Here is a 27,578-nt window from a genome sequence, read left to right on the forward strand (position 1 = left end):
GGGAAAAAAGTGAGCTGGTAAATTCAACTTTTGGTACTATTTTTAAGTTTGAGAGAGTTGTAGACTCTGTGAGATTTTATCCTGGCTCAATATTCAGATCGTGTAGATGTGATCAGGACACTGATTCAAACCCAAGATAAAGTTTATATCTCTTTATCATTGTGGAGAAATTCCAGATTAAAAACTTTTTTAAGGCATTGGAAAAATGGTAAGATTTGCCTTTAATCTAGCTTTTATTTCCTCTTGAGAGAAGGCATTGAACAGATGCGTAGTTGCTCAAAAAAGCCAATGCCCGTCTTTACATCATGAAGAAGGAGGGTCCTTAGGTCTGATAGGAAAGACAAATTGTCGCTTACTGCTGGTCAGGCCGCTAAGCAAATGTAGCAAGAGTTGCATCAGAAGTTATTTTTTTTTCACATTTTCTGGATCATAGGTTTTGTTCTTAATCTCAGTAAGCACGTCTATATATTTTTTTATTAGTTGATTATTTAGAATGAAAGTTGTAGGGAAAATTTTCTTTTTCTAGTAATGACTTGATGCAATAAGTTCTTTATGACAGTAATCCTAACTATTGATTATGTTTATTCACTGATTTCTGTGGAATATAAGACTGCCAACACTATGCCTATCTTTACCAAGCTGATATATTTTTTATTGATAATTTTTTAATATCACCATAGATCCATTGTTTACATTTCCTCAATTGTCTTGTGAATTTTATTTTATATTTGACAGTTTTTTATTTTATTTTTGGTAAGGAAGATTTGCCCTGATCTAACATCTGTTGCCAATCTTCCCCCTCCCCTCATTTATTTTTGTTTGAGGAAGATCAGCCCTGGGTTAACATCTGTGCCAGTCTTCCACTGTTTTGTATTTGGGATGCCTCCACAGCATGGCTGATGAGTGGAGTAGGTCTGTGTCCAGTGTCTGAACTTGGGCTGCTGATGTGGAGCGCAGAACTGTAACCGCTCTGCCATGGGGCCTGCCCCCTCCCAAGCTCATGTTTTTCAACTTCCTGAATGTGTAAGGGTGAGGAGCGGTGGTGGAGGGGCCTCATTTTGCTTTGGGAGCGGATGTGATGTCGGGATGTTCTCACATCACTGATGGCGTGAGCATGTGCTGGTCGCTTTGCCATATAGCCTTCCTCTTGCCAGCCCGCAGCGTGCCACAGCTCCTAGCCTTCTTGGTCCACCTCTCCCGGACCTCTTCCTTCTCCCAGGCCCTTCCTTCCTTCCTAAAATTCTTTAATGGTTTTGCCACTATGACCCGTTCTGTAAGCGCTGGCGCCCTTGTGTCTTTAGGTATTCTTTCCCAGTGTGCTTATCAAAACCCGTCTTGTCGGTGACCACTAAGGAACTGACGAAGCTCAACCACAAATGAGCCCAGGGCTCATTTTCTAAACTCTCCAGACCTGTTTTTCCAAGTTCATTGTATGCATTCACTCTATGGTTCCACAGGCATTGCAATCTCAATGTGATCAAAATTTAATTATCACTCCCTTGACACACACACACACACACGCACGCACGTGCGCGCGCACACACACACACACACGGTTTTATATTGTCTTCTGAATTCTCTGTCACTAGAAGTCAGAAACCAGAGTCAGCACTCCTCCTTCATACCTCAATAAATCTCCTAAAACTTTTCTCAACCTTCCTCTCCCTCCATTCTCACTGCTATCTCAGGCCTTCCAAAACCATAGTTGCATCCCCTGCCTCCAAATTCATCCTTGAATGTTGTCTCCAGAATGATCTTTGTGATGCAGATTTGATTATGTTTTTCTTCTGCTTTAAAGCCTTCTGCAATGGTCTCCAAAACTTTCTGTTAGGGTACTACTGTCATTAAATCTGTGAGCATCTCCTCCAGTATATGTATACTTATTGTATATAATATAAACATTATTGTACTAATATATTAGATACTGTGAACACACAAAGGTAGGAATTAAAAGGACATAATAAACACTTTAAAAATAATTTTAGGGGCCAACCCGGTGGCATCGCGGTTAAGTTCATGGCTCCACTTCGGCAGCTCAGGGTTCGCCATTTTGGATCTCAGGTACGGATCTATGCACCACTTATCACGCCACGCTGTGGCAGGTGTCCCACGTATGAAATAGAGGAAGATGGGCACAGATGTTAGCTCAGGGGCAATCTTCCTCAAAAAATAATAATAATTTTATATTCCTTAATGGTACAAAAAAATAATTAAATAAATACTCTCAGATTTGGGGGCTCTTTTTTTCCTCTCAATCAATAATAATTTTAGTGAGAGTAATGTGATTGTATATGCTTCCTTATATTAAAAAATCTGTTTCTACATTGTGATACCACAACTTTAAGGTCTAAGTTCGATTTACTTATATCGTTTTATAAATTTTCGCCACTGAAAAAGTTAATTTGTAAGTACATGTAGATCCAGATGGGAGACATACAATGTTCACTACCTGTTCATTTTTAATCCACCAGCTGCACAAAAGCTAGTAAACTACAATCTAGTGTGGTATTCTGAGTGTTAAGAGCAGACCGTCAAGGGTTAAATTGTCTAGGTTAGAATCCCATCTTGGCTGTGTACTAGATTGGATAATTTGCTTAATCTCTCTGGGTCTCATTTTCTATAGCAATGGAATGAGGTAATACTAGTGGTCTCTCCTTCGGGGATCGTGTTGAAGATTGAGTGATAAATGCGCGTCCAGCACTGAGAACAGTGCCTGACCATAAATTATGATAGCTATTATTTCTTCTGTAATGTTAATTAATTCTTAAAAAACGAGTGGGAACTTGCTGCATTTTCCTATTTTTAATAGAGATTTAAAAACGAAAACTCTTAACCGTGTACATTTTAAGACAGATTAGAAAATTCTGTGTTCACATTTTTTAGATGGTAGAGATAGGAGAAGTTTTATGGATATGACATTTGGGCAAAAAAAAAGACGTGATGGAAATAGTTTTCAAACTTCTATTTTCAAAACACACATTTTTTTTTTTTCAGAAATGTTTCTCACTGGCGACAATGTCATCTTTACTAGGGCCCCTGTGTGGCTTGTGCGATTTGAACAAGTGGAGGTGTCACATTCACCAATTTCTTGTGTTCACTTGTGCTTACATTATTGGTGTTATTATCCTTCTATGGTTACTTTAAGCCACTTAGCCGTTTTGTGATGGTCACTTTGGTTAAATTATAATGATAACATCATCCATCCACTTACCTGGGCGCTTGTAAACTGTCATACCTTGCAGTCCTCCTTAGGAAGGACACAAGGAATGAGGGCGCCTTGTGACTGTGAAACTCCACAGACCTCTTTTGTCTCGTGTGAACAGCTGGCATCTGGACTGAGAGAGGGTGCCAATGGCAATCCATTCATGAAATGTTAGTGAAATTTGGTTTCCCTCCCTTCCTGGAAGTCTGGTGCGATCTTCCATACCACAGGAATAGTTGGCATGCTGACCATGTCTTCCGGTGCAGCCGCTGAGGGCACGGTGTTGGTCCCCCCTCTGCTTTGATACTCGCTGCCCCTCTGTCTAGAAACCTCTCCCCACCATCCCCGCATGTTCCTCCTCACCTCAGTTATTCCCGTGCACAGGTCTATACCTTTTATATAGGGACTGTCAGAGAGTAGATATTTTGGATCCTCTTGTTTTCATTTAAAAGTATGTCACACTATTTTGTTTCTTCTTGGTCTTCAGCATTACAAACCTGGGTGGTTTCCTGCTGTTATTGTTTTGACATCCTGTTATTAATTAAACCATTCACCATCCCTCTGACAATGGATATTCAGATATTTCCAGTTACTTATTGCTATTTAGAATTCTGTAACGAACAGAATTGTGCATATTAATTTTTGTTTTAGCCAAATTGTTTCCTAAGATAAATGCATTAGAGTGGAATTGCTAACTCTTATTGCAGTAGAGCATTAATGCTTTCCTAAAGTCCAAAAGTATTAAATGTAGTGCCGCTAAGAGTGAATGACTGGCAATTTCACTACAACATTGAAACTGTGGATGCTGGAATTTTTCATTTGTTTTGATATATGTAAAATGATAACTGAGGGCTGCTTAATATACATTTTTGGTTACCTTTGTGAATGAAATTTTCCCCATGTTCTTATTTATATGTTTTTTTCTCTTATGAGACTGGGGTTTAGGTTTTTTTCCTTAAAAGCATAAACATTTAAATAAAGTTATATTTTAAATAGTATATAGTAATCATTTCTTTTACCCAATATGGAGTTTCTATGAGCTTCTCTAATAAAAAGATACCTATAATATTATTCTGCCCATTTGTTGGATGAGGAAACTTGAGGCTTAGAAAGGTTAAGTGACTTGACCAACATCATATAGCTGAAAAATTATGGACCTGGAATATTAAAACCCAGGGTGATCTCTTCCAAAGTCTACACTCATAGTCATCATGCTCTGCTCCGTTTGACAGAATTAATACCTAATCAGGGGCCGGCCCAGTGGCTCAGCGGTTAAGTTGGCACGTTCTGCTTCGGTGGCCCAGGCTTTGCTGGTTCAGATCCCGGGTGTAGACCCACACACCGCTTGTCAAGCCATCCTGTGGCAGGCGTCCCACATATAAAGTAGAGGAAGATGGGCATGGATGTTAGCTCAGGCCCAGTCTTCCTCAAAAACAAAAAAAGAAAGAAATAATACATAATCTTTATTGTAAAATTACAAAATACAGATAAACAAAAAGGAAAATAAAATCATATTCATTTGAAGATGCACCATGCAGAGACAACTACTGTCAACATGTTGGAGTACAATAGCATATCTCAGAGAGGTGCAGAAGACGCATCACAAGCTCTGGGAGTTGGAGAGGTTTTGAAAAAACCTGCACACATCTCTCCCTTCATCCCCCAGCATCCCTCTTTAATTAGAGATGCGCCTGGTGGTAGAATTCTGCAGGGTCCATGGATGAAGAGCAAGAAGAAAGTGTTGAAAACCATAGATGGTTATCTTTCCTGACTTTTTGCCTTATGTGTATGTATATTTACAAAAATCAGTGAATATGCATGAATGTCCTTCTGTGTTGTTAACCATTGGTAACCACCCCTGCAACCTTGGCCTGCTCAATTTTCTGTCTAATGGATATGCCTCAGTGTAGCTATTGTTAGACACATTTAGATTGTTTCCATTTTTTCCTACTATAAATAACGTTGTGAAAATTGTAGACAAAAATCTTTGCTCATTTGTGCAGTTATTTACTTTAGCTCAATTAATATTGAAAGCTGGATTAATGGCTGTTACATCTTTAGGGCCATTGAGAGCCATCGCCAGTTGCCAGTTTTACCCTCAAAAAACCCATGCACTAATTTAGCCCCTGTTAAGATGAGAAAGAGTGGGAAGGAGAGGGAAAGAAAGAGAGCACATGGTTCCCTGATGGGGTAAAAAGGATAAGAAAGGCTAGGGTGTTGGGCTTGGTTACCATGGTTTGAAAAAACATGGGGTTGCCTTTTACTGGGATAAAACCTTTCATGATAGAGGTGAGCTGTCCCTTGTATTTTTTTTTCCTATCAGTGATTAGTGGTGTTAAGCATTAAATGTTTCATCCTGTATCCTTTTTTTAGAATTGCAGTGGATTCTCTTGAAGTTTAGAAAATGTATAGGTCATTGTGTCTTTTTGAATATGGAAGCTGAAAATCAAATAGTCAGGTATTTTTACTGCTCTTTTCCTAAAGGAATATATCATACTCTAGTTTAAATAAGTCGATAAAACTCCGGGGTCTTATGTTGGTCTATGGGATTTTTAACGGGAGGTAGCTGGGTAGGACCTATATTAAGCAGAAAACCCTAGCTTTGAATATATCTCTTGGGCATTTCTTTATTAAAAGATGGTCCTGTATTGTTTTGAATGTCCTGCTATGTTTTGAAACCCATACATATGTATTCACTTCCTTTTAATTCATTAGTGTAATTCTTAGGAAATAGGTCAGTGAGCCCACCAATCCGTTTATTTCTAAAACACACGTGATACTGAGATCATGGTCCTGATCTGACAATGAAAATGCATCTATTCTGTGGGGGCAGTTTTAAGAGAAAGAGTCCTTACTGTTCTTGCTGGGTCAGCAATGATAGGGTTCATAATGGACCAACCCACTTTCCACAGCTACGATGACCTCACTGGGGTATGTTGGTTCATGGAGTTCTGCTGGCATGGTAAAGTGTTATATACCACTGGGCTGAAGTCATTGTTTCTGTTCAAACAATCACTATACAAATTTCACATTAGTTCAGAATGCTCTTTGAGAATGCTTGTGGGATCGAAGTGATTTGACTTCATTTTTTTTTTTTTTTTCCCTGAGGAAGGTTCGCCTTGAGCTAACATCTCTTGCCAATCTTCCTCTTTTTGCTTGAGGAAGATTTGCCCTGAGCTAACACATGTGCCATCTTCCTCTGTTTTGTATATGGGTCACCTCCACAGCTGCTGACAAGTAGTGTAGGTCTGCACCCAGGAATTGAACCTAGGCTGCTGAAGCGCAGTGTGCCGAATTTAACCACTAGGTCACAGGGCTGGCCCCTGGCTTTGTATTTTCTGAGTGATATTTGCAGTAACACATTAGTTAATGATATAGGTGGAATGGTTTGATTCTACAGGATTTCTTGGGTATGGGAGCTAGAATTTTAGAGAGAGTGCAGTTGTTTCTCCTACATTTTCAATAGAGATAAAACATATTTCAGAATATTTGTAGAATATTTTTCTTCTGCGGACATGACCGACTATAGTCAGCAATATCTGATTTCTACCAAATTACCCCTGTGCTTCAAAAGTGTGCAAATAATTGGAACATCTACTCTAAAGTGCTTGCTCCAAAATTGAAATTCACTGTTTAAATATATTGTTAGGTAAATTTTATATTATAGTCTATAATATTTTTCACATAAAGTTTTAATATGCTGTTGTGTAAAATTTTCACTGTAGTCCTTGATATCATAAAAAATGAAGTTGAAAGTATTTACCACACAAAAAAATTGGTGTCCTACAAAGCTGAGCTGCGTCCATTCCCTCACCGCCCCAGCATACTGCCCCATAGCACGTGCAACCGTGCATATGTTTATTTTTATATAAGACTTTAGTGCAGACTTTAGTCATTACAATCCAGTCAAAACTTTCAAAGAATAACAACTTTCGAATTCCAAAACTGCTTAGAAGAATCTTTGAATTAGAGTCTTTCTGTGGAAAATAAAAAATAATTTGCCAGTATTGGCAAAGAAAGCTATGCATGAAAACGTCAGAATTGGGAAAAAAAAAAGGCAAGCCATTACTAAACACTTCAGATATAACTGTAAAGCAACATGTTAATGTAAAAACGTGGGCCTTATTTGATGCAGTATGTCAACAGACATTGCCAATACTAAAATTTGGAAGCTTGAGGGAAATTTGACTGTATTGAGTTGATTTTGGCATGGGAAATGGGTTCATACAGCATGGTGCTTGGTAATATGGGAACACACAAAAAATTGCTCACTAAACCCTTTTAAAACATAAGGGATAAATCCCAAGTCCTTCGTCCAGCCTCAGATTTGCAGACACACTATAACATGTAATTTCTTTAACCCTTTAATGTCTTTTTTTTTTTGGCTGAGAGCCATCACTTTCTTTTACTCTTTAACTATATCTTTACTTCTATCACGAGCCCCAGCCATGAGCTTTTTTCCTGACCACCCCACAAAGAAGTTTTAAGTCTGTTCATAAGAGTTACTGAATTGGCAGAAAACAAAGCTGTGTTGGAATACAGATGTTTATGATTGGCTGGGCTCCATGGAACTAGCCAAACAGCCCAAGCTTGTAATTTTAATTTGCTTCTCGGCTAAAGCAGTACTACTTGTCAGGGACTTTGAGCCTAAAATTTGAAAATGCCAAGGGTCCATTTGAAAGAATCTATTCTTGATAACAAAGTCTTCTTGAGGAGGCAAAACATACTTTTGGAATATTTAAACAGTGAAAATCAATGTGTGATTAAATGCCTTAATAACGAATGGGTTGCAATTGTCAATGCTGTTGGCCGTGAGAGAAGGGGAAGACTATGTAGGGACATAATATGAAAAGCTTCATTCTTTGAGCCAGACATGAGGACTGGCTACAAATACAGTTTCGAGCGTGGTTAGGCATCAACCCGATTTATTTGATTGTAACTCCTACAAACCCTATTCCAGTCAAGGGGAGCCAGGATTTCGGACCCGGGTCTGTTTGCCTCTGACGTTTGTGATGTGAACCTGCATCTCATCTGGTTACCCCTACAACTTTATGAACTCAGCCTTCTTTCAGGGTCTGCCTTCCTTCGAGGTCCAACTCAGTCACGACCTCTCTCTCACCTCTTTTTAGATCCCCTAGTCGGAGTCCTGTACCATTTGGAACTTTTGTTGTACAGCTTTAGTTTAGTCTTGTGTGTACATTTTCCCCCTGCTGGGTTGTGAGGTCCAGTCCTCTCAGGAAATACAAATTATATCCCCCAATATTTAGCACAGAGATTTGGCCTGTGCACTGGATGTGATGTTGGTAGTAGAAGAGAAAATAGAGGAGTACAAAATGAGGATGGCCTCAGAAGCAGGAGTAGATAGGATGTGCTGAAGAAAACACAGACCGTCCTGGTTGCATGAACGACCAAAACAGAAAGACAGACAATTGGAAAAGTAGGTAAGGAATAAGGTGAGGAGGACCTTAAATATCAAACTCAAGGATTTGGACTTTGCTCTGCAGACAGTGAAGACCAGTTAAAGACTAACTTGATTAAAAAGATGGTTAAGACTATTCCTATCTGAATGTGAAATTGGTGATGAGTAATTTAACGGTATGTTTTCCCCTTATTTGATTTGGATCATATAAACCTATCTTTCACTACAAAAGAGCACTGGGTCACATGTAGGTGACACATTTTCTCCAGACATCCTGGAGAACTTCAGCAAGTGGTGGGGATGATTCAGCCAGGGGACGTCTTCCTGAGCCATGTGACATTGATTTCTGGACAGAGCTCTTCTTGCCAGGCTATGAAGACAGTCTTTCCATAACTTCTACTGATGCTTGCTCAGCCCTTTCCCAGATGGAAACGAGGGAGAGGATAAGACTAGAGGGGAACAAATTTGGAAGATTCAGGGTTCCTCTGGGTAGATTTCATCCTGAAGGCTTTCTGATGAGCTCAGCTGCCCAGAGAGGCCTTACTTACCAAGGGAATGATAGCCATTGGTCAGTTAGTTTGATTACTTGTGGTAAAAAATAAAGAGTATTGTGGGAATAAAATAAAGAATTTATATTCCTGATGCTCCCAGCTTAGCTCTGCTGTTAGAATCAGAAGAGTCTTTAGGGAAGTCCATTTGTATTCTTGTTTTAGGTTTCTTATCCTAAACTGTGTGCAGAGGTGTACTTTACTGTCTTTACTTAACATTTCTAACAAACCTTTTGAGGTTTCCTTTATTATCTATAACTTTTATAAAATTAAAATTATGATCAGTATAGCACAGAGATTAATAATACCAGCTCTAGATCCTAGGTTCTGATCTGGATTTTTCCACTTGACAGCAGTGGGACCTTGGGCCAGTTATTTAACCCTTTTGCCTCAGTTTCCTCATCTGTAAGATGGAAATAATCATTTTCTTCCTTCACAGGGCTTTTTTTTCAGAATTAAATGAATGAATTTGTTGTTCATGTACTAAAAGTAAAGCCCTTAGAATAGTGCCTGGTACATAAGTTCTCAGTAACTATTATCTGTCATTGTATTGTAAGTGAGAAAATTAAAACAGCTGAAGTTCAAGTGATTTAGGTAGTTATCCAGCAAGATGACTACACCAGGATTAGTGTTTATTTCAAGATTTAGTCCGCTGAGGTAGCTGTTTCCTAGACTAGAGGTCAGCAAACTTTTTCTTAAGGGGTCAGATCAGATAATAAATATTTTATATTTCGCAGGCCTTGTAGTTTCTCTTAAAACTGCTCAACTCTGTCATTGTGTCTTGCAAAAGCAGCCATAGACAGTTTATAAACAAATGGGCATGGCTGTGTTCCCATAAAGCTTTATTTACAAAAACAGGTGGCAGGCCATATTTGTCCTCTGTACAGACTCCCACTTTAGACACTTAAGTCGTCCCTGAATGGAGACTTTAGATTCTATTCAGTTTTAAGGTATGAAATATGGCATTATTATAATAAACAATAACTTCTCTTCCTAATGATTATGTCTACTCTCAGTTAGGACGGTCGTGCTTTAGAATATCAAAGAGATTTAGAAAATAGGCCATAGGGATAAGTGTGTTTTCTATCTCAAAGGGATATAAAGAAGTCACTTACTTGACGGTTTGGAGGGTTTTCTTGGAATTTGAAATCTGAGATTTGGGCAGGATGTTAAGGGTTTGTTTTGTTAAATGGACAGAAATACAGACTTTTTTGTTTTTCTGTAATCTCTATAGGAAAGGTTTGTGAGTCAAAGAAAAAGTTATTTGTAATTATCCTTGTCATTACACTAAGAATTTTTCTGCTAGGAATGTTGTTTGCATGGGCTTGGATTTTTTATGTCTTACTTTTCAATCTAATAATGTGTTCTTGTTTTTAAATTAAACTTCTCAGCGAGCCTTTTTTTGAGCAGCTGACTGTTGGTTAGTTCATATTTATAGCTACGTCTGTTTCTGAGGAAATGACTAAAGTCTCTTGCATTCGATCAAAACTGTATAACAAAAGACATCTTTGACTTACTTAAACAAGGCTCGTGATGGAAACTCAAAAAATCTAATGGTACATGTTTATAAATGTTTTATTTTAGTCCTGGTCGGGCCAAATAATCAGAGCTCTGTGCTGAGGGTGAGATTGAATATACTCAGGGCCTCTTAGTTAACAGGAATTTCTCTGGAGCAAGTTCAGGCAATGCTTTCTTATAATTCTCTTTAATTTTTTTTCTTAATTTTACGTGTTATTTTGAATTGAGTCTTACATAATGTAGGTATATTTTCTTCTTCTTTACACTATTCCACTGCTTTTCTCCTTCCTCATTCCCATCTGAGAGGCCCTGACCGATGTGAAGTATCTGAACCTTGTCCATGTAATTTCTAGCGAGGAGGCTGATGGGGATTGGGACAGGGTCTGGGGAAGTGAGTGACACACAGAAACCACTCTGTCTTGCTCCCTGCTGGAGCTCCCCGTTCCCCCACCTCTGGAATATCCACGGGATCTCCCCGCCTTAGTCTTGTCCCCTCACTGTTGGTTCAGTCCTCGTGGCGGTGTAGGTGTCCTTCCTTCTGCTGTTTCTTCCAGGGCGGGAGATGAAGGCACTGGCTAGGCAGGAAGAGAAGACCTGGCTCCTGCCTGCTCCGGCCCAGGCTGACCTGTGCTCGGACCCAGGCTGACCTGTGCTCTGGGACCCAGGCTGGAACTCACATTTTCCCATAAAGGCCCTGCTAGAGATGGTGGTTGGATTTTGGGGTGATTATTGTTGTAGATCAGCTATGTTATGAATTCATTGGATTTTCTGTACTAGCTTTTAATGTAGTCATCATTTAGTTTCAACCCTTTTATAAGCAGCTTAAGGAATTACTTCTCCAACTAATTTTTGGATCAAGGTAGAAAACAGATAAAGGTGAAATTGTTCTGCCCACTTTCACACATTGAGTCACTCTTGCCTCTGGGGTAGGGTTCCTAGACACTTATTTTGAAAACTGCTGATTAGTATAACTATTTACTTTTGGAGCATATGCTAGTCTTAAAATTGAGTTTGCCTATGTGTGCATCATTAATTGCTTAAAATCTACCTGGATTGGTGTGTATATATATGGGTCACATATGAAACCATCTTTAGGGGAGGCTGAATGGAGAGGTGCTTACCTGAGTTGAGAAATTCCTTCAAGACAACCTCTATCCCCTATTCATGCCTGAAATTCCGTGGTCACTAATGCATTTTATTTCATTGTTAAGCACCTGCCTCTTCTGAAGCTCTTTTTTAAATGGAAATGCCCTCAGGAAGGATATCCATTAAGTTGTTGGAACCTTAAAGCTGATCCTCTTGCTTTCCTACTTAATTAAACATCCGGGGTCACTGACTCCTCAAAAGGGCAGATAGAAGGAAGCAGCTACGTTCCTACTTCGTAATTTTGTCTGGGCCTGGTCCCGATTATATATACATTTGAAAAACACATGTGAGGTAACATGTCTACTATTTAACTTGGAAATGCTTTGCCTTCTCATTTGGATGGAGATAGTTATGAAGTATTTGTAGAGTGAGCCCCTCAAAAGGAACTTATACTATTCCTAAATATTCTTTCACTAAGAAAACTTTTTTATTACTGTAATGGTGAGGATATATATACCCATATGCGTACTACTGGGATTTTTTCCTAGGTATGTGTTATACAAAAGAGATAAGGGAATCAATCAGAATTGCAAATCTAAAAAACAGTGTATATGTTTCCCCTATTGTCTGCATATTGTTCTCATTGGACAAGAAAATAATGAATTTTCTTATTTTTTTAAGCTTAACAACTAAATATTGTAAAACTGTGGTTCATTCATTTACTCAACAAATGTTCATAAAGTACCTAACCTGTGACGAATACTTTGCGCTGTAAAAAATAATGGTGGTGGTTTTGTGCAGAAACTCAGGCTTCAAGGGATATTACAGGTTGTTCAGCAACTGAAGGAGTAAGGAAGAAAGCGAGGGAGGGAGCACTGGCTGGAGGGGAGGGAGGAAGGGGAGGGAACGAGGGAAGGAGAGACGGAAGGAAGTCAGTCACTTAAACCTCTTGGTCTTTACATTTTCTTGTTTATAATCACACACGTGTTATATGGTTTGATGTTCTTTGCTTATACAGTAATTTACCCTCTATAGGTTTTATTTTTTTCTGGTGTGCTATTATTTGAAATTAGTTGTAATTTATCTTTTTTATATTTGTTTCTTTTCAGTATAAAAGAACTTTATGGATCAGTTTGCTAAGGAATACATGCAAGGTTTGAAGAGCTGAAGAAAAAATCTGTATTAATCTTGTTTTCTTTAAATGTAAGTAAATTCACTCCTCTCCGTTGTTCATTCCTGACATCTTTAAAGCCTGCAATTACCTTTCTGTATCCTCAGTGTGTCAATTTTTTCCCAGTAGTAAAGTTACTTGACTATGTCAGTCTACTCATTAAGTCTGTGAGAATTTATGACCCACCCACCTCTTTAAAAATTTTTTAATTCTAAAAGTAATATGACTAAGATAGGTGACTAGAATTTAGACATGTTGTGGCAGTCAATGAGCAAATCTTTATTTCGCACCAAGAAGAAAAACACACACCTGGTAGCACATAAAAAGCACTGCTCTTTTCTCAAATCTTTTATTGATCTTTGTCCCACAGCCCATTTCAGTGCCCCATCTAAACCACTGAGAATTGTTGGTTGACCCACTGATGACCCCATAGGCTTAGAAAAATGACGTATTTTCGTCTAAGCTTATTTCCTCCTTTCCTCTCTGTTTCTCTTGCTCAGTAATAATAACACTTAACTATTTATTGAATGTCTACTAAGGGAAAAGCACTTGACTAATTCAATTCATTTAATATTCATTCGAGAATACTTTTTCTGAGTGTTTACCATGTGCCAGGCACTGGTGTGACAATATTACCTTATACTATCCCTATGGCAACCTTGCAAAGTAGGAATTAATATTTTGGTGATCTAGATGGGGATATTGAGGTTGAGAGAGAGGTACGGAGCATGAAGACAATCACACAGTAACTGGCAGAAGCTTGTGTGTGAACACAGCACTGACCGACTTTTTCTGATTTGCCGTTTCCTAAATATGTTTAAATGGTCTTCCTGTCACGGCTGTTGGTAGGAGACCGGAACCTTCTGGGTTGTGTTCTTAATAGGAATGTGATCCTAATCCTTCTAAACCTTGGCTGTAGTCACCACAAGGAAGGAAGTTAGAGAAACATCCTTCCACGTTTGAGAGGTCACTTTGGTACCTGGGTGGGGAGTTAAGAGATCTAATGTCCAGTTGCAGCCTTTCCATGGATTTCCTTTGTGTCTTTGAGATATTTAACCTTCACGGGAAACAGTTACTTTTATGCCCACTAAGGAGAGCAGACCAGATGTTCTCCAGGGTCTCTTTCAGTCAGCTTTTTATTGAGGTATCCTATAGAGAGAGGAAAGTACACAAGTCATAAGTGGAGGCTTGATGGAATGATGGTCACAAAGTGGACACTCCTGTGTAACAGTGCCCAGATTAACAGAAAGTTACCAGCACCCCAGAACCCTCCCCTGATGTTCCCAGGAATAACCAATTTCCTGATTTCCAATGCCTTTGATTAGTTTTACCTATTTTAAAAATTTATGTAAATAGAATCATACAGTATATATTCTTTTGTGTCTGGCCTATTTTGCTTATTGTGTTTGTGAAATTCATCTATGCTATTGCATGTAGTTTATTTTTTCATTTTCCTTGCTATCGTGGTATTCACTTGTTTGTCTCTTTATGGTTGCTGGACGTTTCGGTAGTTTCCTGTTTGGATGTGTTACAAATAGTGCTCCAATGAATATTTTTGTGTGTATCTTTTGGTGATGATCATATTTTATTTGCTCAGGGACCACTCAGTAATTTAGATTCAGCAACTCTGTGAAGTGATGTTGAAATAAAGGTCTTTGAAGGCAGCCAAGTTGAATTTAGGTAGCCGGGTGATTTGTCGTTTTTAGTAAGATGTTCTAAGCATGCTGGTCAGTAACAGATGAAGACGTTTTCGTCGATTGCTCTCAGGGGTGTGGCCGGGTGGAAGCTCTCTCTAATACGTGTGTGATGTGGTAAGGCTTGCTCCCTTGGCAGAGAAGGGCCTTGGTTGGGTTCCAGAAGGGATTACAGAGAGGAAGAGAAAATACATCCAAAGAGGTTTGCCTGGGCTGCCCTAGAATGTCACCAGCCAGATCAAGAGCCTGGAAAAGTGACAACCCAGGGGAAGAAGAATCAGCTTATGAAACCTGAAGAGTCTAGAGAGATGAATAGAGAAATAAAAATTGACCTGAGCGACCAGGCTTATCTCAGAGGAGCTCTCAAAGTGTTTTCTGAACAAATTTATTAGGTCTAACATTTTTTTTTAAGGAAGCTTTGAAAAACCAGTCCCTAATGTATGAGTCTGGAGGCAAAAATGAACTTAATCAATAAAATTACCAAACTAGGAAAAAAAATCTATTTTTCAAACAAATACGGAGTGTGGGCATGTGGGCTTTGCTGTGAGACCATTCTGCATTGATCACAGCTCCTCCACCTTCTTTTCCCGTGATTCCTCTGGGTTAGTTTCTTCATCTGAAAAATGGGGATATTAATATGCCCACCTAATGGGTTTGCTGTGACAATTTACTGCAATAGTGTCAGCACTGTGCTTCTGGTTGCATAGCACTGGCACCAAAAATAATAGCCATTGTTCTTATTATTTTTCTGATTTTATCATTCCTAATATTACCTGTTTGACTCTGTATCTGTTATTTTACAGGAGTTTTCAGATAATTTACTTAAAAAAAATACAAGACTAGTTTCTTTTTTAAGTATGGTGAACAATAACAAAAATATTTCCTTGCTTGCCTCACCTTAAACTGAAACTCAGAGGAAGCATGAAGGGAAACTTTTGTCTGTGGCGTGTCCCTCCCCCGCGTGAGTCAGTGATGACACTCTTGGTTGTTGGAACTGCTTTCCTTGGTTAGTTCAAGAAGAGGCCAGTGGAGCTGAGATTAGCAGGAAAGTTGGGTTATTTTGCACAAAGAAAAACTATGATTTTACATATTACACTCTCAACTCTTGCCAGGCATTTTGCAAGCCAGCATCCTTATTTACCAGGGGGCTCTGGTGCGAGGCCGTGAGGATGAATGAGTACAGGCCACAGCCACTATAGGGTATACATTCCTGCTGCCGGTGGTCGGTGACGTCTTTCCACCTGTTAGCGAATTCTGAACTAGCTATTGGGGCACATGGTGTAGATTAAGCTTGATTTTGCCCTTGATGAGATTATGATCTAACAAATGAATAGCCTAGTGTTCTAGAAAGGAAACTTTTAGTGTGACTTGAGGCAAAGAGAACATTTGGCCCTAGACTGTGAAATTCTAATTCTGACGTCTCCACACCAACTAGCCGTGGAACGTCAGGTTTATCATTTATCTTGGGCCTCAGCTTCCTCATCTGTAAAATCAGGAAGTTAGTTTCCATTGGGACTTTGAGAGAGAGGAGGATTCTCTGAATCCTCTAAGTATAATACCTAGTTTGGGGTTTGTTTGTATTTTTCTACATGCTAGGTTCTTTCCCAGATTCCTCCCAGGTCAAAAGTTCTTGTGAAAGCAGATTTTGGTACTTACGATAGTGGGGAAGGAGAAGTTTTAAGATATGACCTAAATTCACAAAAATAGATAATGTCTACAGCAGGAAAAAAACAAATGACCAGACTGCTGTGACTGGTTTAAGGCTATGTGAGTGTGTACTAATTCATTTTCACACCTACATTTACTTTAACCAGCTCTAAAACACTTGCTCTATTCGTTGAAGGATGTGTATATTTATGTCTAAACTACATAAATAAATATTGAAGACATTGTGTTGAAATATATGGCATAGCTGGATTATGAAAGCTGCTTTTGGCCTTATCTCCTGTCTCTATTTAAATTCTCAGTTCCCACATTACAGTCACACAGCTGGGAGTGTCCCAAATAAAATGCGAGTTTGTTTTGTTCCAGATGTTGAAGAAAATATTTATTACAAAGCAATATTTAAAAATTAGCATTGAAATTAAACATTGGCTTAAACTGAATTAATAAAATAAGAATAAATCCTAAATGGTGTTATCACTTAGTAATTACTTTAAGTTCTGACCTCTGTTCTCTTATACTCAGGGGTATCTGCATGAAGCTGATGCAGGAGGATACAGAGGAAAGAATTAAAGTAAACTAAAAACTTTGGAATATTTGTACTTTCACTTATGTAGATATTGTGATATTTGGCAAATAGAAGAAATATTTGCCTCAGAGTGTAGGCAACACCCTAGTCTCTCCAGTGTGTGTGATTCTTGAGATCATGGATGATGGTGGTGAAAGCTATCTGGTAATACTGCTTTTGAGGCTGAATGGACCCAGGCACAAGAATGAGGTGGGGCCTCTTGTCTGGCTTCATTCCTCCCTTCTCTTTATCAGGTGGTGGAAGGCCATGGGATGGGGCAGGCCGTTACTCAGGCTGCCTACATAATCACTCCACCTTGTCGTGTAGTGGTTTCTAAGGAGGCAATTTGTAGCCGTGAGATATAATGTCATCCCCAAAGAAAAGCATACACCATAGCTCTGTCTCTTTGTACCCTTTTCTTCATATCCTTCTTAAAGTCTTTATCACTTCAATTGTTGTATGGAATTTGAAGTTTTCTATCTCCTGACTGTCTTTTGTGGATCAAACGTTCTTTATTCTAGGCATTTCATCTTAAACATTCTACTGCTTGGGGATGGCAATCTTACTTGGACTCGTGTGTCACATAGGTGGTTTGTCTTGTGCTTCATCACTTCCTTATAACTTGAGGTAACACATGAATGAATTTCTTTTCTTCGTGAAACTTACAAAAGATTTTCCTTCCCTTTTTTCTTTTCCTCTAGGAATCTCTCCCTCTTACCAAATATTGAGGATCACTTTTACAGTCAAAGGGAGATTTAGTTGGGCTTTTAGAACTATTCCGTCAAGCAGACGTTTCTTGTGTGTGTGAGAGTGTGGATAGAGTTTCAGGGCTGCTCAAAGCTATTTGCTCAACTTGACAAAGCCATAGCAGTCTTCATTCTTGGTTGCTCTGTTTTTCCTTACTTCTTAGGAAACTGGCAGTCAGAGACTTTGATTTTTCTTTCTCCTTAGTATAGGTATGCAAGTGTGTAACTGTAGATGGAGAGAAAGGAAAAGTTTACACATTTAGCAAATAAATAATCAAAATATGAGGGGGCTGTGCGTATGAGCATGTGCCGGCTCTGTAACTGGACAGGTGATGTTTTTCTCCCAAGTTGCCATGCATTTATACATTTAATTAGGAGGACTTAGCATCTCTGATGGCTCTCAGGTGTGTAGTCTCAGCAGGAAGGGAGGAAGAGGATCCAAGGGAATTTTGACTCAGTAGATCTGTGGTTTAATATTATTCTGTTTTTGAGAAAGCAGAGTTCTGGCAACAGAATTTCAATTAGCCAAGGCTCTCTATCAATTCGGGAGTGAAGTGGGAGAAGGGATTTCCATAGTTCTTAAATCCATTATTTAGCAGCAGCTCAAGGCTTATGATGCTCAAGGCATCATAGTCAAAGACATGAGGTTGAGTCCCCAGGCTGTGTTCTGTGTTCCTTGTATACCATAACGTTGTCCTCTCCTTCTCAAATCACAGCCCAGAGCTGGTTCCACCAAGCAGAGACTTAACTGAGACGTGTGGCAATTTGCAGCCATTGTAGCAGGATTCCTTTAGTCTTTAGGCAAGAAATAATATATGCTCTCTCTTTAGAAATTATGGTAGTTTACAGAGCTTGAGATAGCCTTGACAGCTTCCTGTGACCGTTACCTTAGACTGAGGTATACTCCCTCACCAATGACGGACTCCTAAGTACAGTACAATAATTGTATTTGTCTTCTGTGTTTTAGTTTATGTTTCAAAACACAAGTTGTTGTTGTACCATCAGCTTTTCTTGTCGGTATGTTTGTTTTTACTTTATTCCTTTCCCTTTGTGGTGGTAATTATGTGTTCGGCTTTAGATACTTGTGCCATTTGATATCGTGATATTAAGAGATTTTAGAAGAAAAGGTCATCAGCTGTCTTTCTGGGCTATTCTGGGCATTTTGTACTATGTTTATTTTGGATCCAGCTTTTCTTGCCCTTGATTTCTGGTTAGCTGGTGCTCCTCCTTGCCTTGGCATCTCATCTTGCTTGGAAGCTTCTCAACAGATCTGTTCTTGGAGGACTGTTTTGTTCAACAAAGACTATCTCACCTTGGGAGAGAGTCAAGCAGACAGGATGGAACTTTCCAGTAATGCCTCTGGTTCTGATGTGCGGAATTCCTGGAGCAGGAAAGCTGGCTGCTAATACGCTGATGTCTGTAAGTCCTTTCCTGCTTGGGGAGGTTAGCTTTTACAAAGGGAAACATGGATTCTGGGGCATTCTCAACAGTTTTGGATAATTTGGTGGGACTTAAATTATCTTACTGTTTATCACTTTTTAGAAATTAAAGAATGGATTATTTACCTAAAAAGTGGGCTTTTTGGTTCTTTAGGGTCTAAATTGGTCTGGCCTGAGATGTGGCATAGAACACCTGTTTTAGAGGGTTTTCACCCAGATTGGGCCTCCTGTGTTGTTGGAGTCGTCAAAAGACCAAGTATCAAGCAGAAAATAAGTGGCCTTCAAGGAGTATCAGGCCTTCCAGCATAAGACTTCTCCCAAGAGAAAACGGTGGCACTCCAAGACACCTATTTATGTAGACCCATAGCACGCCCTGGCCTTTTGACCCCTTCTCCTTCCTCCTCTTGTTAGCCCCCAAACAGCAAGCATTTCTCTGTGACACTGCGTCTGAGTGATTCTAGAGGGACAGAAAATACCAACTAATTCTACCCAAGTGTTGCAGGATCCAGCAAGTGATTTCTGTTTCCTTGCTTTGTGGCCCTGCTGAAGCTTCAGAAAGTAGAGCTGAAAAAAAAAATCAGTGTGTTACAGCTGGTTCTTTGCACTCTCTACCTGATCTAATGCAGTCGATTCTTGTTAGTCACGGTAGTTAACATTCTATAAAGTCACCAGGTACACTGAGTTAGTGACTACTGAGCCATTGCACCTCAGGGAAGTACAGGTTTAGGTTCCTGTGAACCCCTGGTCACAACATTTTCTCAACTGATCAATGCATGACCTTGTTTTTGTTTGAAGGCACTTTATTTAGCATTCGTTGTTGATTCATTAGCATTGAACTCACCACCAACAGCACCATAGCTCACGGCTGAACAAAGGTTGTCTAACACATACATTTTCTCCACAAGGCACATCACAGCCTTCTTGCACTTGGAACACTAGACAGCACTTCAGCCCTATGCTTGGGGGCCATTTTAAACATTGAAATCACCAAAAAAAAGCACAAAAATGTGGCACAGAATAGACTGCGAAAAGGACACTTGTTTATAGTCTGAAAGCTGAGCTGAAACAAGAAGGCACAGCATCGCCTGTTTGACTTCAGCTGGGACCTTGCACACAGGTGACTCAGGGTTTTTGCTGCTCTGTGCTTGTCCATGAACGACCAGGAAAGCACCACTAATATTGATTTTGGAGTTATAAGTAAATTTTAGTGAGTGGGCAAATTCACAAATAGCTACTGTGTATAAGCAAAGTAATCCCAATTATTGTAGCAGGACCTGCCCCCCCAACACACACACCCAGTCCAGCTCTGTAGTTCATGTAGAAAACCAATCATTTAAGGTAAAAACGAGTTACACATTGGTATGGTGACCAATATCCAGATCACTTATTATTATTATTATTATTATTTTTTTTAAGGATGATTAGCCCTGAGCTGACATCCACCACCAATCCTCCTCTTTTTGCTGAGGAAGATTGGCCCTGAACTAACATCTGTGCCCATCTTCCTCTACTTTATATGTGGAACACCTGCCACAGAACGGCTTGATAAGTGGTGTGTAGGTCTGTGCCCGGGATCCGAACCAGTGAACTCTGGGCTGCCGAAGCAGAGCATGCGAACTCAACTGCTACACCACCAGGCCGGCCCCCAGATCACATTTTTAAACAGCCTTATGTAAGATGAAGACCAGCAAGGAGAACATGCCCACTTAGTAATTTCTGTTGTTGAACAAATGGCAACACCTCTGCCGGGCTTTGAACATCTAGAGAATAGGAACAATGTCTTGTGTATTCCCATTTCCTTGGCATGAAGGGTAATAATGGCCAGCACATAGTGAGATCTCAGTGTGTGTGAACACTGAATAAACGAATGAAAGAAAGAGCAAGGAGACATCTGCTCAGTGCTGCCCAACAGTCTGCTTCAGAGCACCTTGGGAGTCAGATGCAACTTTTCAGCTTGGATGATTTCCTGTCCACTGTGTTCATTAAATTGACTCATGTAAATGGTTACTGGTTGTCAGAAACAGTAGTGTCTTGGAGCTGGTCTAGCATGGAGGGTATTGCAGCTGGGCCTGAGGATGGAACGGGAGTACCACCAACCATATTGAGAAAACCACTCAAGGGCTAGCTCTGCATTTGACTCCTCCTTCTATCTCACCATGGAGCCTGGCTGGCAGTTATTTTTTTTTTCTCTAATATTCCTTCTACCAACTTCTCTCCACTTCAGTCCCACTCATATGCTGTTATTAGAAACTTCTCTCTAGAACATGGACTTGATCATTTCAATCTCTTGCTTCAAAAGCTCCATTCTCCCCATAAGATACAATTCAAAAGTCCTTAGCAATCTGGCTCCACCCCTCCCCTTCAGACTTTGCTCTCTTACCATTGCACTGAAATATGCCCTGTGCTCAAGCTATACTGGACTTTTCACTGTTTCCCAAGCATGCGTTTTAGGACTTCTGGCCTTTGCATAGGCTGTTCCCTCTGTCAGAGTTGTCTGCTCCTTCTCCCAGCTCTTCCTTTGAGCTCCAGCTTAGACTACAGCCTCTGTGCTGTGTCTGGCAAGATGCCCTTCTCCACACCCCCAGGTATGAGCTCTTCAAGGGAGAGATCCACAGCCTCATCTTTGTGCACAGCCTCTGGCATATTAATGTTCAGTCAACGTATTTGAGTGAGTGAATGAATCTAAACATTATCTGGAGGATTTGGAAATACAAAGGCTTTTAGAAAAATACTTTTAAATGAAAGAGAGAGGATAGAATATCGGTTTCTACTCAGACAAGTAGAAAGATATGACTGTTCTTTTGTTAACTTGCTTTGTCGTCGTACAAAACTGGGCTTTTCCACTCCGGAAACATCTACACTATGGCATGCTCCCTGGCCCCTGATACAAACATCAGGGAGTAGACTTAATTAAAGTAGAAGCTGGTTAAATTTTATATGAGAGGAAATGACACTCAATTTCAGATATTATCTGTTTCAATTATTTCCTGCAGGTTAGCCATTCATTTCACCAAGTATTTATCGTGGAGCTGCTATGGACAAGAACTGGTCCAGGGCTTTGGGGCATGAAACGATAAGCAGAACACAGGCGCTTTTGTCCAGTGGCAGAGGAAGACATGGAGCACGTTTTTGTAAAACAGGATGAAATGTGCACTCACTGCAGGTAGTGTTATGGTAGCACAAGGGGAGGTGAGATTATTTCCAGCTTTCTCAGTTCCATAGAATAGTTCAAATTTCACCTGAGCCTGGAAGGGCACATTTGGGAGTAGGTAGGTCACAGGGCAGACTGAAGGAGTAGCATGGTTAGGGCACTTCCAAGGAGAGGGAACAGTATAGGCAAAGGCACTGAGGCAGGAAAGTACAGGAAGCAACAACGGGGGACAAGTACTACAAGGAGCATTAAGGGGCAGGGTGGAGCATTGTAAAAGACTGGAAAAGGACACCAGGATCCGATTATAAAGAGATTTAATGCCACTTTGCTTGGACTTAATTCTGTAGTCACCAGGAGCCATGTGGCTTTTTATTTTTTTTTTATTTTTAAAATTTCTTTTTAAAAGATTGGCCTTGAGCTACATCTGTTGCCAATCTCTTCTTTTTCTTCTTCTTCTTCTCCCCAAAGCCCACCAGTGTATAGTTGAATATTTTAGTTGTGGGTCCTGGTTGTGCTGTTTGGGACACCGCCTCAGCATGGTCTGATGAGCAGTGCTGTGTCCATGTCCAGGATCTGAACCAGCGAAAGCCCAGGCTGCCAAAGTGGAGTGCGGGAACTTGACCATTTAGCCAGGGGGCCGGCCCCCACATGTAGCTCTTTAAAACGAAGGAAGTACATGACAGCAACTAGTAACAGCTAAAACTTGTAAGCATTTGCTATGTGCCTGGCGCTTTTGCTAACTCCTCACCAGTACGACACTTTGAGGTTAGTATTGTTAGTATCGCATTTTATAGATAAAATGCAAAGCCCAGGGAGGTTAAGTAACTTCCTCAGGACCTACAGCAAATAAGTGGTGAATCTGAGATTTGAAACCAGGAAGTCTTATTTAAGAACTTGGGTTTTGAGCCTGGGATTGAAGAGTAGAATTCAGGGAGTCTCTGAACTTTCTGAACTATCTGCAAAGTGTTTAGTGTATATGAGTGTGTACATTTGTTTAAGAGAAAATCCATAGCTTTCATCATATAAGAGGTTGCACCAAAAAAGGTTAATAAAGACTATAGTAGCACCCTCTTTTGCTCTCAAAAGTCCTCCAGGATTTCATTGCATTGTCTGGTGACTTTATGCTTATGCTGCTTCTTAGGTTTCAAGAAGCAGAACAATATAGCATCGCTCAAAATAAAAGGAAATGTCAAAACAATTTGCAGGAATTATTAGTATTATAAGTGGCAGGCTGTTCCTAATTTGTGAGAAATGGAGAAAATGTCCAAGAAGTTCTTTTGAAGGGAAACATGAGATATCCAGGCCCTGAAACTTGTGACAATTTGATCATAGAGAGCCTCTCTCTCCACTGGGCAAAAATTATGCTTTTAAAGTTCAAGAAAAACTAAATAAACTTCTGAAATCTGAAATGTTTTTGAAAAATACCTAGATGCTAATCTTCTTTCAACTGGGTCAGCTTGTCTTTTTATGGTCAGAGGGACTTATGGGTTGAATATTTGTTAACCCATGAAACTAAAAATTCCTTGCAGCTAGTGGTGAATCCAAAGGGATCCATTCATGAATGAATGAATCCAGATTAAAGAATTGCCCAGCTTATATCACTTGAGAAATCACTTTAATACCTAAGTTTTGTTTAGAGTAAAAGTTTTAATGAGTTAAATATGTACATCTTTACAATATTACTATCACACAAGTATAGCAAATGTAATACTTTGTTTTAATAGCAGAGATCTGAATTCCCTACTTACTGGAGTTTTTCTTAATATTTTTCCCACTTTATTTTCTCATTTTCTCTTTATTTATTTTTCCTGGACCATTTGGAAGTATCTAATATACAGTTGTATATTCAGATTTCTCCAACTGTTACAAAATACCTTTTATCTTGGTTTTATAGATTTGATCAAAGATTCAATCAAGGATTATAAATAGCAATTGGTTGCCAAGTCTCCCTGGTCTCTTTTCTGAACTGTCTTGTCTCCCTGCCTTTTTGGTTTTTCTTATTTTGTATTTCATGACTTTAACATGTTTGAAAAGTTTAAGATAGTTGTCTAGAAGTATGTCTTTCAATCTTAGTTCATCTGACTGTTGGTTTCCTAATGATTAGATTCAAGTTAAACATTACTAGCAAGAGTACACTACATTCGTCTCTTGAGAAGGTACATGATGGTGGTTAGGCTGAGTATAATTGCTTGATTAAGCTGGTGTTCATTAGACCTCTCCATGGTAAAGGTACCTAATCCTCTTGATAACCAATATGTAATCTGTGGGGTAATTCTTGGAGACCACATGCATATCCTGTTCCCCAACAGTCAGTCATTCACCTGATGGTTTTAGCAATTATTTTTGATCCTTATGTAAATTAGTTACTATGTTGGTGGTTGCAATATGGTACTAACTGAATTTTCGAAGTTTCTTTACTGGAGAAAAATTCTTTTCATCCCATTGCTGTTTGGGGAAAATCTAGGCCCCAAAGACAGATGGCAGAGGAGTTGATGAAAGTGAAACTCAAAAACAGCTATCCAGACATACATTAATATTTAAAATGTTTGGAGTGTTTTCTTTTGTGAGTTGGGTATGCAGGAAAGTTCGAGAGAGAGAGAGATCTTTTAGTTTTGGGGATTTGCACCTAAAATAATATATCTTGATTAATGCAGGTGAGGAAAAACAAAGTAAACTGCCATTCTGATTTCCTTCTAGACTAAGAGAATTCAATAATAATGAGATGAATTTTTATTCAGCAGTCACAACCTAAAAGGATACTTGATGTTTGCCCTCCCATTTGAAAGTGCCTCAGAAATAGTTCTTTATAAAGCATGTTAGATTGAAATCGAATGGGCAGCAAAGCCATGGAATTCCTCTGCAAGGTGGGATAGTAAACAGAAATTGTTTAGTAAGGGGATTTCTTGATCCAGGCTTATAATCCTTTTGGGAATTTATCCTAAGGCTTTTGTACCTACCCTGCTCATGCCTGACTCACTCAGCACCTCAGTGTTATCTGATGAGCATCTTATTTCACTTTTGAAAGCAGTGTTGTTCTCTTTGTTGTGATATTAGGGGGTAGCAGGAAAACCTTCACTCTAGGCACTGCAATCTAAAACCCACCCATCCATCTTGGAATTAGAGAGTACCCTGCATACAATATCAGTTCTCCCACTTGCAGTTCATAATGAAAAGACTTATTTTTGAGGCACTTAACGATCCCTCCTACCTAAACAAAATTGTTCTTCAATAATTGGGGTAAGAACCTTATGGGCACTCTCTATGAATTTATTGATAATTTGCTTCATTTTTCTTTTCATTGTTTTTGTGAGAGGATTTTGGACACTGTTTTTGCAACCAGGTAAACCTGGACCCATGCATCCTCTTGAGCCGTGAATTTTCACATGATATTGTTTAAGTCTGGAAAAATAATTTGCCCCTGTTTTGCTGGTATGCTTTGATCACACGGTTTTTCCTTTCCTTGGGTCCTGCTGAGTAAGAAATTGGCATGGCATGGGGTGGTCTATAAAATGTACATTAGCCTGTCCCGATTCTGTGTTTGGAGAGAGCTGAATGCTCCGTACGTTTGCTTGATAATTTCTCACACTACATGCTGGTTTATGTTACGGCATCGTTATAGATTCTAGAATATGAATATTTAAGGCAATACCTTGCTAATTCAATCAAGCTGAGCTTTTTGAGTTTCAAGGTTGAGCAATTTACTTGAAGGAATGATTTTAGTTTTGAGTCTTGAGACAATGGATCCCAAAACTTACTGGTTAATTAGATTAGCATGTGCCTGGCAAGTGCAATAATCTGCTAGAGTCTTGAGGTTACAGCAAAGCTAGTGTCTTTTTTTTGCTAGGAAAGATTCACTCTGAGCTAATATCTGTTGCCAATCTTCCTCTTTTTTTTTTTTTCTCCTGAAAGCCCTAGTACGTAGTTGTACATTCTAGTTGTAAGTCCTTCTAGTTCTTCTCTGTGAGCTGCCGCCATGGCATGGCTATCGATAGATGAGTGGTATGGTTCCATGCCCAGGAACTGAACTCGGGCCACTGAAGCAGAGTGCACTGAACTTTAATCACTAGGCCATCAGGGCTGGCTCAAAGCTAGTGGATTTGGTGGGGGGAGGGGGGGAGGCTTTGGTGAGGAAGATTAACCCCTGAGCTAATATCTGTACCAGTCTTCCTCTGTTTTGTGTGTGTGATGCCACCTCAGCATGGATTGATGAGTGGTGTGTAGGTCTGTTCCTGGGATCCAAACCTGTGAATCCCGGGCTGCCAAAGCGGAGCACGTGAACTCAACCACTATGCCACCAGGCCGACCCCAAAGCTAGTGTTTTTTAATGACCACTTCCAGTTTGCTCTCAGCCCTTTTGTTGTGTAGGGGGCTTCCTTCAGTCCCAACCCCATGTATATGACACAAAACAGAGAACTTGTCATAGTTTGGCAGGCAGCTAATAGTGTCATAGCATATTTGACACTGCAGTGAATGAGGGGGTACTGAAATAGTTCCTATCTTTAGACACTTTGACTCACTTTCTGAGATGTAGTGTGACAACCCCAAAGAATATTTAGAATTCTAATTCTGTACAAAGAAATACAAATACTCTTTACAAATATTTATTGCAAAGGCTTATAACATACCTTGCTTGAATCTTAGAGGTAAGTTCATACCTGTTAAGCAGGTTTAATCACTGCTGAAAAATAAATACAGATGTGTCAGAAATCTTACTAGTGAACAGGGTGTTTTATTCATTGTGGGCAATCTCTTAAAGTAGTTCATTTTGGTTGACTTTTTTTTGGAGCTTGACTTAATTATTAGAGAAAGAATTAAAACAACAACAAAACTCTGGATACAACCACCATGATGATAGAAGATGTCATCATTCTTTTAGTCATATCATAGCATCTAGTCTAAAGCAACAATAAGTCTCCATGTATATTTGTTGAATTAAATTTTCAGATTAGTTGCTAAATTCCCCTGGTCTTAGGTTTCTCCGTCTGTGGGTCACTTGACCTTTTACAGATTACCGTTTTCTCTTCTTCCTACCCCCCGCCACCTTTCCTGCTCTTAACTGTGCTGGCCAGTTTTGATTTAAAGAATAACAACTCTAAGTTGTTGTATTTCACTTTTTAAAAAGTTATATAGGAAAAAATTCAGCGAAATACAATATATTCAAAGCATTAAAAAAATTATATAAAGGGGCCATCCTGGTAGCGTAGTGGTTAAGTTCGCACGTTCCATCTCAACGGCCCGGGGTTCTCTGGTTTGGATCACAGGAGTAGACCTAAACATGGCTCATCAAGCCATGCTGTGGCAGGCATCTCACATATAAAATAGAGGAGGATGGGCACAGAGGTTAGCTCAGGGCCAGTCTTCTTCAGCAAAAAGA

General features: G+C 39.6%; 1 protein-coding gene across 30 annotated transcripts in view; it reads left to right on the plus strand.

The window, feature by feature from the left end:
* PPFIBP1 (PPFIA binding protein 1) overlaps positions 1 to 27,578 on the plus strand; it is a 169,354-nt gene that overhangs the window by 39,342 nt on the left and 102,434 nt on the right. For all 30 annotated transcript variants that reach the window (XM_008515856.2, XM_070620884.1, XM_070620889.1 and 27 more), the window contains exon 3: positions 12,883 to 12,976. The gene's annotated coding sequence lies outside the window, so the exon portion shown is untranslated. The remainder of the gene's footprint in view (positions 1 to 12,882; positions 12,977 to 27,578) is intronic.

This window comes from Equus przewalskii, chromosome 5 (genome assembly GCF_037783145.1).
Source record: "Equus przewalskii isolate Varuska chromosome 5, EquPr2, whole genome shotgun sequence".
In the NCBI taxonomy this organism is placed as follows: domain Eukaryota; kingdom Metazoa; phylum Chordata; class Mammalia; order Perissodactyla; family Equidae; genus Equus; species Equus przewalskii.